The following is a 14,755-nucleotide window of genomic DNA, read 5'->3' as shown; positions in this document are numbered from 1 at the left end:
TTAACTTTTCTTATTTAAAAACTAGGGAGGGGCACCTGGGTAGCTCAGTCAGTTAAGGGTCAGACTTTGGCTCAGGTCATGATCTCATGGTCCATGAGTTTGAGCCCCGTGTTGGGCTCTGTGCTGGCTGCTTTGAATTCTGTGTGTCCCTCTCTCTCTTTGCCCTTCCTCTGCTCTCGCATTCTCTCTCTCTCAAAAATAAATAAACATTAAAAAAAAACACTTTTTTTTTTAATAGGGAAAAATACTACTAGGGTAAAAAGAGGTTTTTTAAAAGGGTAAAAAAGTTTGTTTTAAAAAAAGATTTTATAAAGTGTCTTAGAATAATTTCTAAAAGTGAAAACAAAACAATCATGTATATTAAAAAAAAAAAAAACAACTAAACTGAACTACAGTATGTCTAAGAGCAAAGGTACAACAGAGGATACCTGATTCATGAACACTTAGTTAATGTGTAACATTTACTGAAAGAGAAAGAGACAAATTCATAAGCACATAAAATGGTTAAGTGGAAATTCAAAACATTTATAAAAGTCTACGTCTTGTCCTTGGCACTCAATGTTCCACTAGATGCAGTTCCACTTATTAACTTGTACTGAACACAAGGCTTCAATACCAGCTACTTTTTTTTCCCCCCAATCACTACAACAATGGCCTGGAACTACCTTATGTGGTCTGAATCTAATTAAATAAGAATACCATAATCTACCCACTGCAATCATTCTTAAAACACTAAGACTGCTATGAAAATACAACTTGCATATTTCCTTTTCTTAGAAATGATCCTTTAGTTGTAATTAATTTTCTTAAAAATCTGAAGAAGGCTTAGATTAAACCAAGTGTACTTCCCCGAGTGAAGACTTGCTTTAAAAGCTTTGTGCAATTTTTTTTCAATATCAAATGTGATAAGAATTCACACTATGCAGACTTATTTCATTCAAGACTATTTTACACAGAACAAAATCATTCTTATAATACAAAAAGAAAAGTGTGAGGACAGTGGCTTTTTCACATATGACATCTATAAGACAATATCTATGGCGTAACAGTTTAGGGTATGGAGTCCAGAGCCAAACCCTCAGTTTAAATCCCAGCTCCATCATGTCCTAGGCTCTGGCTTTAGGCATGTACCTTTACCTGTTGTGTGCCTTGGCTACCCATTTGTTAAAATAAGTATAATAAAAGTATGTATAAGAAGGGTTGTTGTGAGAATTAAATAAGGCATTACACAGAGGCCTTAGAACAGTGCCTGGCACATAGTAAATGCATGCCTGTAAATGTCAGCTACTGCAAAAGTCACAATTTAAAATGTGTATCCCAAAGAATACACCTGAAGAATAATTTATGTTTCAGACTAGAACTCTTATTTTTTTGTCCAAGTTTCTCCCTACAACATGCACGTAGTTAAATGCATGCAATTTAGTGGAAGCTTTTCTCTTTCCGCTCATTTTCTAGTTGCTAATTTTGTAAAGCAATACTAAACTCCAACAGTACTATTTTCTCAAACATACCAATCTTACAATGCTCCATACAGAGATGACCCATTCTTCAGAAAGTAAAAAGTAGAAGAGTTTATGGAAATGGAAATTCTGACTCTCAAACCAGGAATACAATCTCTAGTTGGGACTGCCTTATTAAAAATCCATCTTGTGTGGGCAAATATCTCACCATGGATGGACAAATTTGTTCTAGAGGATTTATTGTTATCGATGTTCTAAGGCTCATTTCACTCAACCAAAATCACATCAAAGAGCCAACTGTGCACTGAACTAAATGGTGCCATACTTATCTAGAATCTAATAAATAAAACATTTTGAACTAAAATTAACCTAAGAATGACAACATTTCTGGGGCGCCTGGGTGATCCAGTCGGTTAAGTGACTGACTTCAGCTCAGGTCATGATCTTAACCGTGTGTGGGTTCGAGCACCGCATCGGGGTCTGTGCTGACAGCTCGGAGCCTGGAGCCTGCTTCAGATTCTGTGTCTCCCTCTCTCTCTCCCTGCCCCTCCCCGGCTTGTCCTCTGTCTGTCGGTCTGTCTATCTCTCTCTCTCTCTCAAAAATAAATAAAACATTAAAAAAAATTTTTTTAAGAATATTTCTAAAAACACTGTAAAAATCAATTTAATAATACCACTTGACAAGAATTTCTAAACTTCATGAAATTACATACAAAATTTTGTGTGTATTTAAAGTAGGCTTCTTTAAGTACCCCCACACAGGGCTAGAACTCACCACCCTGAGATCAAGACCTGCTGAGATAGACGCTCAACCAACTGAGCCATCCATAAGCCCCTGTGCAGTGCATTTTTCTAGGAAGGTGATCCAATGCTTTCCTCAGGTCCTCAAAAGGGGCTGTAATTCCAAAAAATTAAGAATCACTGCTCTTTACAGTTACAAATTTCTTTCTTTTCTTACGTTATTAGTTTCAAAAAGAACCTATGTATCTAAAATTAGGCAATATAATTCTTAATCCATTCCAATGTCACATTTCCCAAACAACCTTGGATGTGTGTAACATTAATTCACAACTACAAAAACACTTCAGGTTATCCAAAAGTTCTTAGAGTCTACAAACCTTCCCAAGGTCTATTTAATCAAGAGAAAGAGCACAGAAGAACCACTAAAAAACGATGAGTAAACTTCAGCCAATCCCAGAACAATCAGTATGTACAGAAAACGTAGGACGGTATGATAGAAGAGCAAGGCTCTGATTATTGATTGAATACAGTTACAATTAGCGACAAACACAATCACATTTCAGTTTTCTGTAGTTAGAAAGCAGTTTTGGAGAAAGGATTTATCACAGACCATCACTGCAACTTCAGAAAGACTAAATAAAATTAGTTGCTTATGTTCACATAAAAGTTCATAATGCCCACAAGCCCACGCAATATTTTGATTTATTTTTCACCTGCCCTGTAACTTGATCTCTCATCATAATAACTTATTAGCAAAAACATACAACACTTTTTGACATTTCCTTCGAGGAATAGACGGCAACTGGTAACTATCCTTAAAATAATCCACTCCTGGTTCAATGACAGTAGCTTCCAGTTAAAAACCTATGAACCTTTAAATCTGGCAACAGTTCAAATACAAACAAAAAAATCATAACCAAACTAAAATGAACCAAAGTGATCCTGAGGTTTGCTTCCTTCCCTCGCCCTTGGGGCCCGCACCTCTTTGTGCACAAGGGTGTGAGTGTCCTCTGACCTCAGACCCCCGTTACCGGACCTGGCACGACACCCTGTGTGTCGCAAGCCTCAGGGGAGCTCCTGCTCAGCAGTGGAAACGTTGGCGGATGTGGATCGGCGCGATCCCCGAAGCAGCCGTGACGCCAGGCGTTATCCAGACGGGCCCGAAACGAAGATCAGGGACGCGCCGCCACCACAGACCGGGCCGCAGGCTGACGGGGACCAGCGGAGGCCGATGCCACGGTCGTAGCTTTCGCCTGTGCTCCACCTCAAGGCCCGAGGGCCGGCGAAGAAAACAGGGAGGAATAGGCAGACACACCTTGTGGGGACCCTCGGCGACCGGTTCCTGCGTTAGCGCGACGCCCGTCGGACTCTCCCAGCATTCGCCGCCGCCCCTCCTCCCGCCCCAAAGCCACCTCCACGTTCCGCTTCAACGTGGCAGCCACAGCCCCGCCCGGGCGGCCCGCGGACGCTTCCGGGAGCGAAGCCTCGCCCCGCCCACTTCGGCGCGCACCCCTCCACGGCACTTCCGGGAGGGGTGGCAGGCAGGCGTGGGGAGCGTGTAGGTGGCGCGCCCTTGTGAGGTTGGGGGGACCCGTGCTGAAGGGCGGCGTACAGGTTGAAGATGCGGTGACCCGGCATACGCGAAAAGAAACAAAAACAGGTCCTGCTGTGCTGGGTGTAGCTATATGTTCGAAGAACGGCCGAGGCCTGCAAGAATGCCACGTAGATTTAGTCCTGCGAGACATCGGCAGCCTCCGCGACACTGCCCACACTGGATAAATCACTTGGAAATGGGACTGCACGGCCCTAATTGCAGAAACTTATTTGTGATTGGGTTGGTTAAAAGTTGGTTCTACAGTATTGCTTTTGAGGACTTCAAAACCAAGTGATCTGACTATACCCGATGTCAGTTGTGGACAGTGTTGTTACTCCAGAGGCATAGTGGAGCCAAGTAGTCCAGTTAGCATCATATGGCACTATTTAAGATGTACTAGGGTTTGCCCTTAGTCACTGGGCTTCGCCAGACCCTGGCTTCGAATTAGTGTATTGTCTGGATGTCGTTTTTAGTTTAGGAATTGTTTTACAGCAAAGTAAAACCAGAGGAAAAGTACTTATAAACAATTAGAACCTGGACTCAACCCGGGTCTCCTAACTTCTAAGCCAGTTCTCTTCCCATTACACCGAAGAGTCAACCATCTCTTTCAAGTTTTTTCTTAAATTTTCTTTTTTACATTTATTTATTTTTGAGAAACAAAGTAAGACAAAGCGTGAGCGGGGGAGGGTCAGAAAGAGGAGACAGAATCGGAGGCAGGCTCCAGGCTCTGAGCAAGTGGTCAACACAGAGCCTCATGCTGGGCTTGAACCCACAAACCATGAGATCATGACCTGAGCCGAAGTCGGACGCTAGCCAACTGAGCCACCCAGGTGCCCCTCAAGTTTTTTCTAAGTGCTTTCACTTCTAGGTATCAGAGTAGGCACATTTTTGCGCTCCCAGTGCACGCTTTCATACACCCTTTTAGTGTCTTATATTTACAGTTCAATTTGAAAAGGAAGTTTATTTCTCTAGCACAGAAATAGACCAAACGGATTACTTAGGCTACAGCAGCAAATTTCTAGTGTCCTACAAATCCATTTTTACTTACAGCTGCAAGGACTAGTTTACCTATAGATGCCAATGAAAAATCCAACTTAGAAGTGGGCCCATCACTTGAATCAACCGAAAACTTAACTCCCTACTGCCCCAACCCCAGAAGACCCCCGACTACCTGTAAATGTACATCAGTATGGAGAAAGGGCTCATTAGAACAACTTACCAAAAAACTCAAATGATTCAAGCAGTGGTTACATTCTTTGGTATCATTTAATATACTATATGTTCCTATTGCAGAAGTCAAACTACAAACTTCCCTGCTCCCCACCACCCCCTTTTGTAGACTGTGAGGTATGAACAGTATTTCATGACTGGAACACAGCCACTTTCAATGGTCTCTGTATTGCCTATGGCTGTTTTTGTGCTACATGGACAAAACCGAGTAGTTGCTAGAGACCATTAAAGAGTCTGCAAAGCCTATTCACTGTATGGCTGTATTTATAAAAGAAGTTTGCCAATCCCTATCTATTGGGATTTGCCTACAAGTCAAAGTATGAGACATACAGTATTGTATAAATTTTTATTTCAAAGCCTTGTTATAGTAGCATGCATACAAAGACAGTATGAAAACTGTCATAATATAACTGGTAATCTAAGGGAAAAGTGTATTTGTTTCTAGACTTGATATATCTGGTTAAATATAAAGAGTTCCTAGTTTGTTTTAAATGCAGGGAGTTCTCACTTGGACTATGAAAGCTGAAACCGCGCAAAGCACAATCTGATTGTTCTATAACCTTAAAATTTGTCCAAACATTAGAAACTGATTTTGGTTGAAATATAAAAAATAAAATATTCAAAACATTAGAAACATTGAAAATTAGAATGTTTTATTTCTTTACAAACAAGTCTCAAGTAGTTTGAACAGTGCTTGCTTTCTCATATAACTTACAATATGGAGCAAGCATCTTTCCTATGCCTTGGCAAATTGTCATCCTCTTTTCTGAGTTTGATCTGTTTCTAACGTTTAATGCTTTGCACAGTGTCATGAAACATCTCAGAGTTCCTTTAATGTGGTTTTTCACCTGAATCACTTCCTCCAAATGTATTCATCCTTCACAACACACAACTGCTTTCCTCATTTATAACTATGTTCACCTTCACTAAATTCTTGGCTATATATCCAATTTTAGTGTATGTGCTGCTGAAGCAGCACCTTCTGGCTGTATATCCAGAACTACTTCCTGAATGGCAGCAGTGTAAACATTCCCACAGTCATATCTTCCGGAACTCCATTTACATTCCAGCCAAATCCTATGAAGTTTTGCACAGTAGTCTCATACCACTGTGCAAAGCAAGGACTGCCTGTGATTCTTGGAACATGGGTGCAAATTTCCCAGTAGCATCCTTATCTGAACATGCAGCTTCACCAGTGGAACATTATTCCATTCACGCCGACCTCCAAACGATGCTTAACCTTAACCGACTGAGCCACACAGGCGCTCCAGACTTCTGAACGATGAAACCAGCCTTTCCCAGCAAAAAATGTTCTTTTTTAGTCTCCTGGTAATTACCATTTTCCTTCAGTGCAGCAACTAACCTCAACACTCTGGCCTGAATGCTAGCCAAACTGATTAGGATTTTTTATTACAGTCCTCCATCCAAAGTAGAAGCAAGCACTCCATTTCAACTGTAAGTGGCTTTCTGTTCCTAGTGTAATTTAAACTAAAAAATGTTGAAGCAACTTTACTTTGCTTTTTATATTCCTCGAACTTTTAAAGCACAGTTTTTGCTGCAGCTTTATGTAGGCCTGGGTCTCGTCTCGTCTTCACTATGCTGTCGCCATTTTCAAATCCAATTTCACTTCCAGTGTTAAAAATCACTTGTTTCTTTGCTGCCCTGCCAATTCCCTCTTCTGATTATCCAGTTTTGTACAATGTTGCATGGGTTTATTACTGGGAAACAAGTAAGCAATACAACTACATGCTTTACTCCGTGAACTAATAGATGTTTAGTGATCAATCACCAAGAGACTTTGAAAGATGTGATGTAACTGGTTACTGACCACGATGCACATCTTTTATAATGCATAATCAGTTGTGGAATAAAGAGCTAGCAACAAAACTTATGCAACAATTCAGTTACTATTGTAACTGAAATCACAACTGTGTTGTAGGAGGATTGGTGTTATTTAACTAAACTGTGAAAACTGATCTTCATGTATAATGGAACGGTGCAAAGTAAGGACCACCTGTATCTAAAAAGAAAAACTTATATTAGTTCACCAAATAATCAGCTTTTAATCCAATTTAGTTAACTACTAGCCAAACTTAACCATAGATCAAAATAGAAACTGAAGATTTTCTCAAAGGAATGTTAGTTCCAGAGTGAATTCCCACTGGAGATGGAAAAATGTTTGGAGACAATGTAATACAGAATTCTTCAAATTAGCATTTGCAGACAGTCCAAAGACATCCTTTTGAGAACTTAGGCCCCTTCCCTCATTTCAACAATTTTGAGGTCTGCAAAAGAGTAAAGTTCTGGACAACTCTACTGTTGTCCTGATTGTAAAGCTTTATAATCATCACAAAGCACAAGACTGTATGTATTTACAACTTATTCCACACCAGCCAGTACCATGTTTTCTCCTGTGTAACAGTAGCATCCATCCCATTAATGTTTTGTCTTTGAATGCACTTATTTTGTAAATCTTTTAAGGCCCGTCAACAAAATTTATATCAACTTTTATGTTTGTAGAAATTTATGAAATAGAAAATAAACTTAAATCAATACTGAGTATTTGCAAGAATTTTTCCTCTTTATATTTTTCAAATTTGAAACACCCCAAGACAACATGCCTATCAGTGACAGATTAATCTGGTATTAAATTTGAGATTCCCAGCTTCTAACCACCTACTTATCTACTGTTCTTGAATAAAGATTAAGTTATAGGATGGTCATTCAGTGGCATATCAAAGAGTCATTTATAGGACATACAAAAGTTCAGCAAATTTAAACCCTGGAATATATCTCTAAGAATCTCAGAGGCTGAATTACACCATTATTTTTGAGAAAAGATAATCATCAAGGTTAAAAGTCCTGACCCCAGCCACCCAATTGCCTATCCTGCATCAAATCTATTGATTCAGAAAATTATCTTTGAAATCATATTGTTATCTTTGAAAAATGAAAAATAAGGAAAAAAATTTGAGTACAATGTCCACATTATGCTCAAATATCAATTTTTTGCTCAAATCTGATTGTCCGTTCTTTTGTCAAAACTAGCAAATTTATAAACCACTTACCTTACTATATAAATGTTCAAATTCTTTATCAGATAAATCTGACAAAAACACCCTTCAATTTCATTCCTAAAACAGGAACACATTTACAAGTAAATCAATATACAAAAAAATTACATCATATCTATAATTTTTTTCTCCCACTAGGATTTTCTTTTTCCATTATGTCCTCATCCACATACATTAATCACAACAGATCATGATGTGAACAGCAGTGGAAAAAGTTTAATCATTGGACATTTATATTTTCTTCCTATTTTCAACTTGAGCTTTAGTCATAAGTTTTTTCATTGTTTAGCCCTTTTTAAAGAACACATAATATATACACATTTCTATAAATTTTAATTTTCATGAACCGGTAACACCTCCAATTTTACGTCCAATTGGAAAAATCATACCAAAGATAATCTCAAGTGTATCATTTAACTACTTCGCACAGATTACCTTATGCTAACTTAGAAATGTCTTAATATTAAGCTTGACATGGAAAGGGTAACCATACCTAATACAAACACATCCCAAAACTGGTTGTATCTTGTTTTTTACATAATGCTTTTTGTTATTACACAAGGTCTCCAAAATAACCAGAAGCACTTAAGCTTTAAAGGAAAAGAGTTGTCACTGCTAACAAAGAACTTTTAAGCAGCAATTAAGGGAAAAGAAGACTCAAAAGATTACAAATCTCAGGCACAAATTAGAATTCTACCAATTAGGGGCATTCTGCTCAGAATGCCCCAATTAGGGGCTTGGCAAAGTCTGTATTTTGCACATCAAGAGAGATAAAAGACCGTGGTGGGAGGGGGGAGCAACAGAAAGAAAAGGAAATATACTCACCAAACTGGATAAATATCAAGCTTTTGAGGAAAAGGACAAATCGCTCTAAAGCTGCTGCTGTGTATTTATACCTTTATTCCATCCTATGTCAAATATATGTGTAAGTGCCTTTAAGTAATTGGATTGCATTCCTTAGAAAACTCTAAACAGAAATTTCAACCATTCCAAGTCAGTCTGCACCCCAAGCAAAATAGGGGTACTCAATTTCTATCTATAGTCTACTTCCAGCTTCTCTAACCACCTTCACCTAAGGAGGAGTTGGGAGAGGAGAAATGGGTCCAAGAAAAAAAAACATATATGATCAAAGTCCAATATTCTCTATCTATAAAATAAGCTTTCTTATATATTCTCTAGAAAATTTCCAATAGGAGTGGCATCACTTATGGAATTGATATATTCACGGGCAAGAAACCATGCATCTTAGAAAAGAGAGCACTTATTTGAAAACATATGCTCTCATACTTCTCATTATCTGACCAGAGGGTCTAATGTTAAATCTCTTGATTCAATAAATTGAAGCAGTTTAAAAAAAAAAAAAAAAAAAAAAAAAAGAGTAAAGGGTGATAGTCAACCTCCAAGATGGTCCCCAATGATCTCCCACCTCTTGGTATTCACACCCTCATATGTGTCGACTTACATGTTAACTTGGCATTTCTCTCTTGGATCATTCCCTCTGGGGAAAGATAGTTGTCATGTTGCGAGAGTTCTCAGGCAGCCTATGGAGAGGTTCTCATGGTGGAGCACTGAAGTCTTCAGCCAACAGCCATCAAGAAACCACGGCTTGCCAAGTGAGAGCCCAGAAGATGATGTCTCTCTGCTTTGCCCTCCCCCCACTGTAAGATAAGTGTTGTTGTAAACTACTAAGTTTTGAATAACTTTTACATAGCAATAAATAATTCATACAGAGGGTCACAATCCATATTCAAAAAGCAAAATGTACAACTTATGAATTAGCTGGAAAGGTCTGAAGTTTTAGGAAAGGGTCAGATTCGGGAACAGTTTTTAAGTTGGTCACCAATAATTTCAAAACCCGAAGGCTTTCTGAAATGAAACGGTGAAAAATTCAGCAAGAATGTAAGTCAGTTACCAGAAATACATTTTAATACAACAGGACAATAAATAAAGGTTCTAGTAGAAATAAGAATCTGACAAAAGAGTAGGTGTTCAACAAGGAAGATACCAGTCCTAGAAGGCAAAAGGTCTATTTGCTCTCCTAGGGTTGTTGTGAGAAACACATTTGTTTATAAAACAAACTTGTGTGTCTATACAATGCTTAGCACAATGCCTGGCACGTAGTCGTTCAAGAAGCATTAGTTGTTATTTTTTCTCCAAGTGACCAAATTAATAAAATTCTGTAACAGGAAATTAGATTTCACCAAAGTCTTCATAAATCTTTACTTAGATAATCCGCCATTTCCAACGCACTACCATTGTTCTGGGAACACTTAATACATTTTAAAAAAGATATACTACCTCCCCTGTATATCTGGAGTGATTATCTTTGAAGTCCCAGGAATCTTTTTCCAACATCTCCAAGAATGTAATTCCTAAAAAGAGATATTTTCTTTTATATTACAATGCACAACAGTCCATGCATTTTCCCAATATCTTTAATACAGTTTACATATCCTCATTAACGTATTCAATAATCACAACGGTTCATTATGTGAACAGCAGTGAAAAGGTTGAATCACTGGATATGAAGTTACTGGAAGAAGCAAAGATAATCAAATGATTAAATTGAGAACCTCAATGTCACTAGTAAAACAGTAAAAAACAACAACAAAAATGCACAAGTTATAAACGAACATAAAGATCCATAACTACAACTAAAAAAAAAAGCATGCTTTTATGAGGAATTACCTATTTCCCTATCCAGGAGTACATTAAGAAAACCTAGACCCCTTGTGGCTTCCATAAAGTGAGTTTTCATTTAACCAGTTTACATTTAAGTACATCTGTTTTGCAGCATAGCAGTTTTCAGTAACTCATTTGTAATTAATAATTACAAGAATGCTTTCAGAATAATGTGAGAGCCACAGTTTCATCTATCCTTGGGCAGCCACAATATCTGGAATCCACTTAAAAGAAAATTAAAATAAAAAACCCTTCCCTCTGAACTCTGATGCTGAACTGGCAGCAGGGGTACTTTCAACTCTAACTTAAGAAAATGAAAAATGAGATTGGGGCACCTGGGTGGCTCAGTTGGTTAAGTGTCTGACTTCAGCTTAGGTCATGATCTCACGGTTCGTGGGTTCGAGGCCCACGTTAGGCTCTGTGCTGACAGCTCAGAGCCTGGAGCCTGCTTCGGATTCTGTGTGTCCCCCTCCATCTGTCCCTCCCCCACTCATGCTCTGTCCCTCTCTCTCAAAGATAAACATAACAAAAAAAAGAAAATGAAAAATGAGAGCCTGCACCTGGGGCTTCCCTCCCCAGCTACTCCCACCTGCCCTCTATACCATTTAGCAGCTTATGAGCTCAGAGCTCCACTTCCTATCTGTAATGTCTAGCACCCACCAGGCTTGCTCTTTTAATATACCCTATGGTAGTGTCCATTTAAGTTACCCTTAAGGGGTGAGAGGAGGGCACAGGAGTACTTTCCAGGTACTGATTACCATTTTAGAGCTTATCCCAATTGCACAGATTTTGAGTACTCAATGCTTTTTCTTTTTCCTACAAGCACTACTTTCACATGCATAATTTTGCTGAACATGAGGTATTTTTCAGGGACATGTATTTGTTTTTGTTTTTTAATTTTTTTTTTAACGTTTATTGATTTTTGAGACAGAGAGAGACAGAGCATGAACAGGGGAGGAGCAGATAGAGAGGGAGACACAGAATCTGAAACAGGCTACAGGCTCCGAGCTGTCAGCACAGGGCCCGACGCGGGGCTCGAACTCACGGACCGTGAGATCATGACCTGAGCAAAGTCGGACGCTTAACCGACTGAGCCACCCAGGCGCCCCTCAGGGACATGTATTTGTGTGGTAGAGACTGAAAAGACAAATTCACCTTACACATTGGTCTCTACATGCAAGGAGCATCCTCTAGCAGGCTCCCTGCAAACCTGGAGTCCTTAAAAATCAGGCAACCACCACGATGAAATACCACTTCACACAAGAACGTGGAGAAAATGGGACCCTCATCCACTGCTAATGGGAATGTAAAATGGTCCAGGCACTTTGGAAAAACAGTTTGGCATTTCCTTGAGGTTAAACATAACACTTAGCATATGACCTAGCAATTCCACCTTGAGGTATATACTCAAAAGAAATGAAAACATATGTCCATACACAAACTTGTACACTAATTTTCACAGCAGAATTATTCATAATAATCCCCCACAATGGAAACAACTCAAATGGTCAACTGATAAATGGTTAAATAAAATCATCATAGCAGTATATACATACAATGGAACATCTTTTGACAATTAAAAAAAAAATGGAAGTACTCAGGGCACCTGTGTAACTCAGAAATGTCTTGATTTTTTTTTTTTTCAACATTTATTTATTTTTGGGACAGAGAGAGACAGAGCATGAACGGGGGAGGGGCAGAGAGAGAGGGAAACACAGAATCGGAAACAGGCTCCAGGCTCTGAGCCATCAGCCCAGAGCCCGACGCGGGGCTCGAACTCACGGACCGCGAGATCGTGACCTGGCTGAAGTCGGACGCTTAACCGACTGCGCCACCCAGGCGCCCCCAGAAATGTCTTGATTTTGGGTCTGTCATGATCTCACAGCTTGTGAGTTCCCCGCACTGGGCTCTGTGCTGACAGTGTGGAACCTGCTTGGGATTCTTTCTCTCTTCCCCTCCCTCTACCTCTCCTCTGTTTATGCTCTAAATCTCTCTTTCAAAATAAATAAGTAAATATCTAAATGAAAGAAGCTGCTTGCAAAAGGCCGTATATTAGTTTTTGATTCCATTTATATGAAATTGTATAGGCAAATCTACATAGACCAAAAAAAATAGTGGTTTCCAAGAACAGAGGATAGGGAAGATATAGGGAGTGACTGTTAATGAGAATGTGTTTTTTGGGGGGAGGGGGGGAAGAGGGGTGGTGATGAAAATGTCCTAAAATTGATCACGGTGATGACTGCACAACTCTTGAATATACTAAAACTTAATGCACACTTTATATGGGCTAACTGTATGGTGTAGGAGTTATATCTCAACAAAACTGTTACCAAAAAAACAAGGCAACCAATTTTTTCCTTAAAGATAAAACTGTTATGTATTTCTACTTAGCCTCATTTGGGTCTTAACTGGTTGAGTACTAAGAAAGTTTCTAATAGCCTAACAGACTGAAGATAATTTTAATCCAGATCCTACCCTTTGCACGTCTAACATCCAAGCAAGCACACAGCCCATGGTTCAATTTTCCCCAAAGTCATGGACTATCCTCAGGCCACATGACTTTTAAGAAAGGGACATAGGGGCGCCTGCGTGGCGCAGTCGGTTAAGCGTCCGACTTCAGCCAGGTCACGATCTCGCGGTCTCTGAGTTCGAGCCCCGCGTCAGGCTCTGGGCTGATGGCTCAGAGCCTGGAGCCTGCTTCCGATTCTGTGTCTCCCTCTCTCTCTGCCCCTCCCCCGTTCATGCTCTGTCTCTCTCTGTCCCAAAAATAAATAAACGTTGAAAAAAAAATTTTTTTTTTAAATTAAAAAAAAAAAAAAAAGAAAGGTACATAAACAAAAGCTCTGTTAATCTCGTTCAAACAAGATACAAGCATATTATAATGGAAAGCAGATGTCAATAAGTAGTACCTTTTGGCTGGAATCTGGACTAAGAAAACAACAAGGGGAAAAAGACGCAATCTGGCTTGGAAATGTTGGAATCACCCTCGCCTAAAGGAGAAGGAAATGAAAAAACTGAATGAAAAGTACAAACTTTTCTGGTTTCCTTAATGGGCCTCCAATGTAAGCAGGAGAGAAAGAAGCCACTCAATATGCTAAGTGTCTCTCCAAAGACGGAAATTATGCCCTATTTTGGCCCCATTTTGTTTCTTCCATGACAATTGAAATCTCATACCGTAAACATATAGAGCTTAACAAAGACATCTTTTGAAGACCTTCTCACTTCTTGAAAACGATCTACAATGCGCCACATCCCAACCCAAATCATTTCATTGCGCTTTCTGTCCTGACCCTCTTACTAATTATATTGACGATTCCCCACTAGACATGTGGTGCCCCAAGGATCTTACCTTGTTTCCTTAATTGCCCCACAGTGACAAACGGTCTTGTAGAAAAGGTTCGTTGAATTAAAAAACGACGTATCCCCGTATTAACACTCTTATTCATGCTCCTCCGGGGTCACATATCTAAGGCCAACCATCCCAACAGCTCCTATAATATCGCCACATCAGGGAACTACCAAATAAAATGCAAGGAAATTATATGCCTCTCAGTAGATAATTTATTTGGGGGCCCAATTTTGTCTTTAACATTTCTAGGGTATCGCGTTTATCGCTCTCCCTCCCATCTCTTCCTCCACCCATATCCAGTCCCTTTAAGAGTTCGTACCGGAGACCTAACGGCATGCCCCTAGTTTCACCTCAATATTACTCCTACCTCCCCGCTTCGCATTCTCAGGCCTTGCCTCACAAGAACCACGATGGCACCGGATGTAACCGGAGCGTGTTGAAACAGTAGCAAAACTAGACCATAAACAACTAAATCCACTAAGCACCCTGGAACAGAGAGGAGGAGCCGTCAAATGCTCGTCTTAATGTTCTAGGCTCTTCCGATTGGCTGCAGCGACGCGACGTGGCCTGTGATTGGTCACGGCGTCAAGCGCAGCGCCCACGAAGAGGAAGAGTAGGAGTCTTG

The 14,755-nt window shown here is 39.7% G+C and overlaps 1 protein-coding gene and 1 long non-coding RNA gene across 53 annotated transcripts in view; both read right to left on the bottom strand.

Moving 5' to 3' along the window:
- SEC31A (SEC31 homolog A, COPII coat complex component) overlaps positions 1–3,638 on the bottom strand; it is a 72,993-nt gene extending 69,355 nt beyond the window's left edge. For 18 of the 50 annotated variants that reach the window (XM_043572302.1, XM_043572306.1, XM_043572315.1 and 15 more), the window contains exon 1: positions 3,517–3,629. The gene's annotated coding sequence lies outside the window, so the exon portion shown is untranslated. Of the gene's footprint in view, positions 1–3,182 lie in introns of all 50 variants that reach the window. The other 32 variants (XM_043572303.1, XM_043572307.1, XM_043572316.1 and 29 more) reach the window with 13 other exon arrangements.
- A 1,719-nt stretch (positions 3,639–5,357) lies between these two features.
- LOC122478721 lies at positions 5,358–14,752 on the bottom strand. 3 transcript variants are annotated; one of them, XR_006296155.1, is made up of 7 exons: positions 14,498–14,752; positions 14,131–14,296; positions 13,691–13,771; positions 10,398–10,471; positions 8,925–9,757; positions 8,094–8,159; positions 5,358–7,045 (listed from the first exon to the last, which is right to left on the bottom strand). It is a non-coding gene; the product is annotated as an uncharacterized LOC122478721 (long non-coding RNA). The 3 variants fall into 3 exon arrangements; XR_006296154.1 differs by having other exon boundaries at positions 8,094–9,007; positions 9,562–9,757; XR_006296153.1 differs by having other exon boundaries at positions 8,094–9,757.
- Positions 14,753–14,755: the final 3 nt, after the last annotated feature.

The sequence above is a fragment of the Prionailurus bengalensis genome, chromosome B1 (assembly GCF_016509475.1).
Source record: "Prionailurus bengalensis isolate Pbe53 chromosome B1, Fcat_Pben_1.1_paternal_pri, whole genome shotgun sequence".
Lineage (NCBI taxonomy): Eukaryota > Metazoa > Chordata > Mammalia > Carnivora > Felidae > Prionailurus > Prionailurus bengalensis.
The sequence above is the reverse complement of the archived record's forward strand: the minus strand, read 5'-3'. Positions and strand labels throughout refer to the sequence as shown.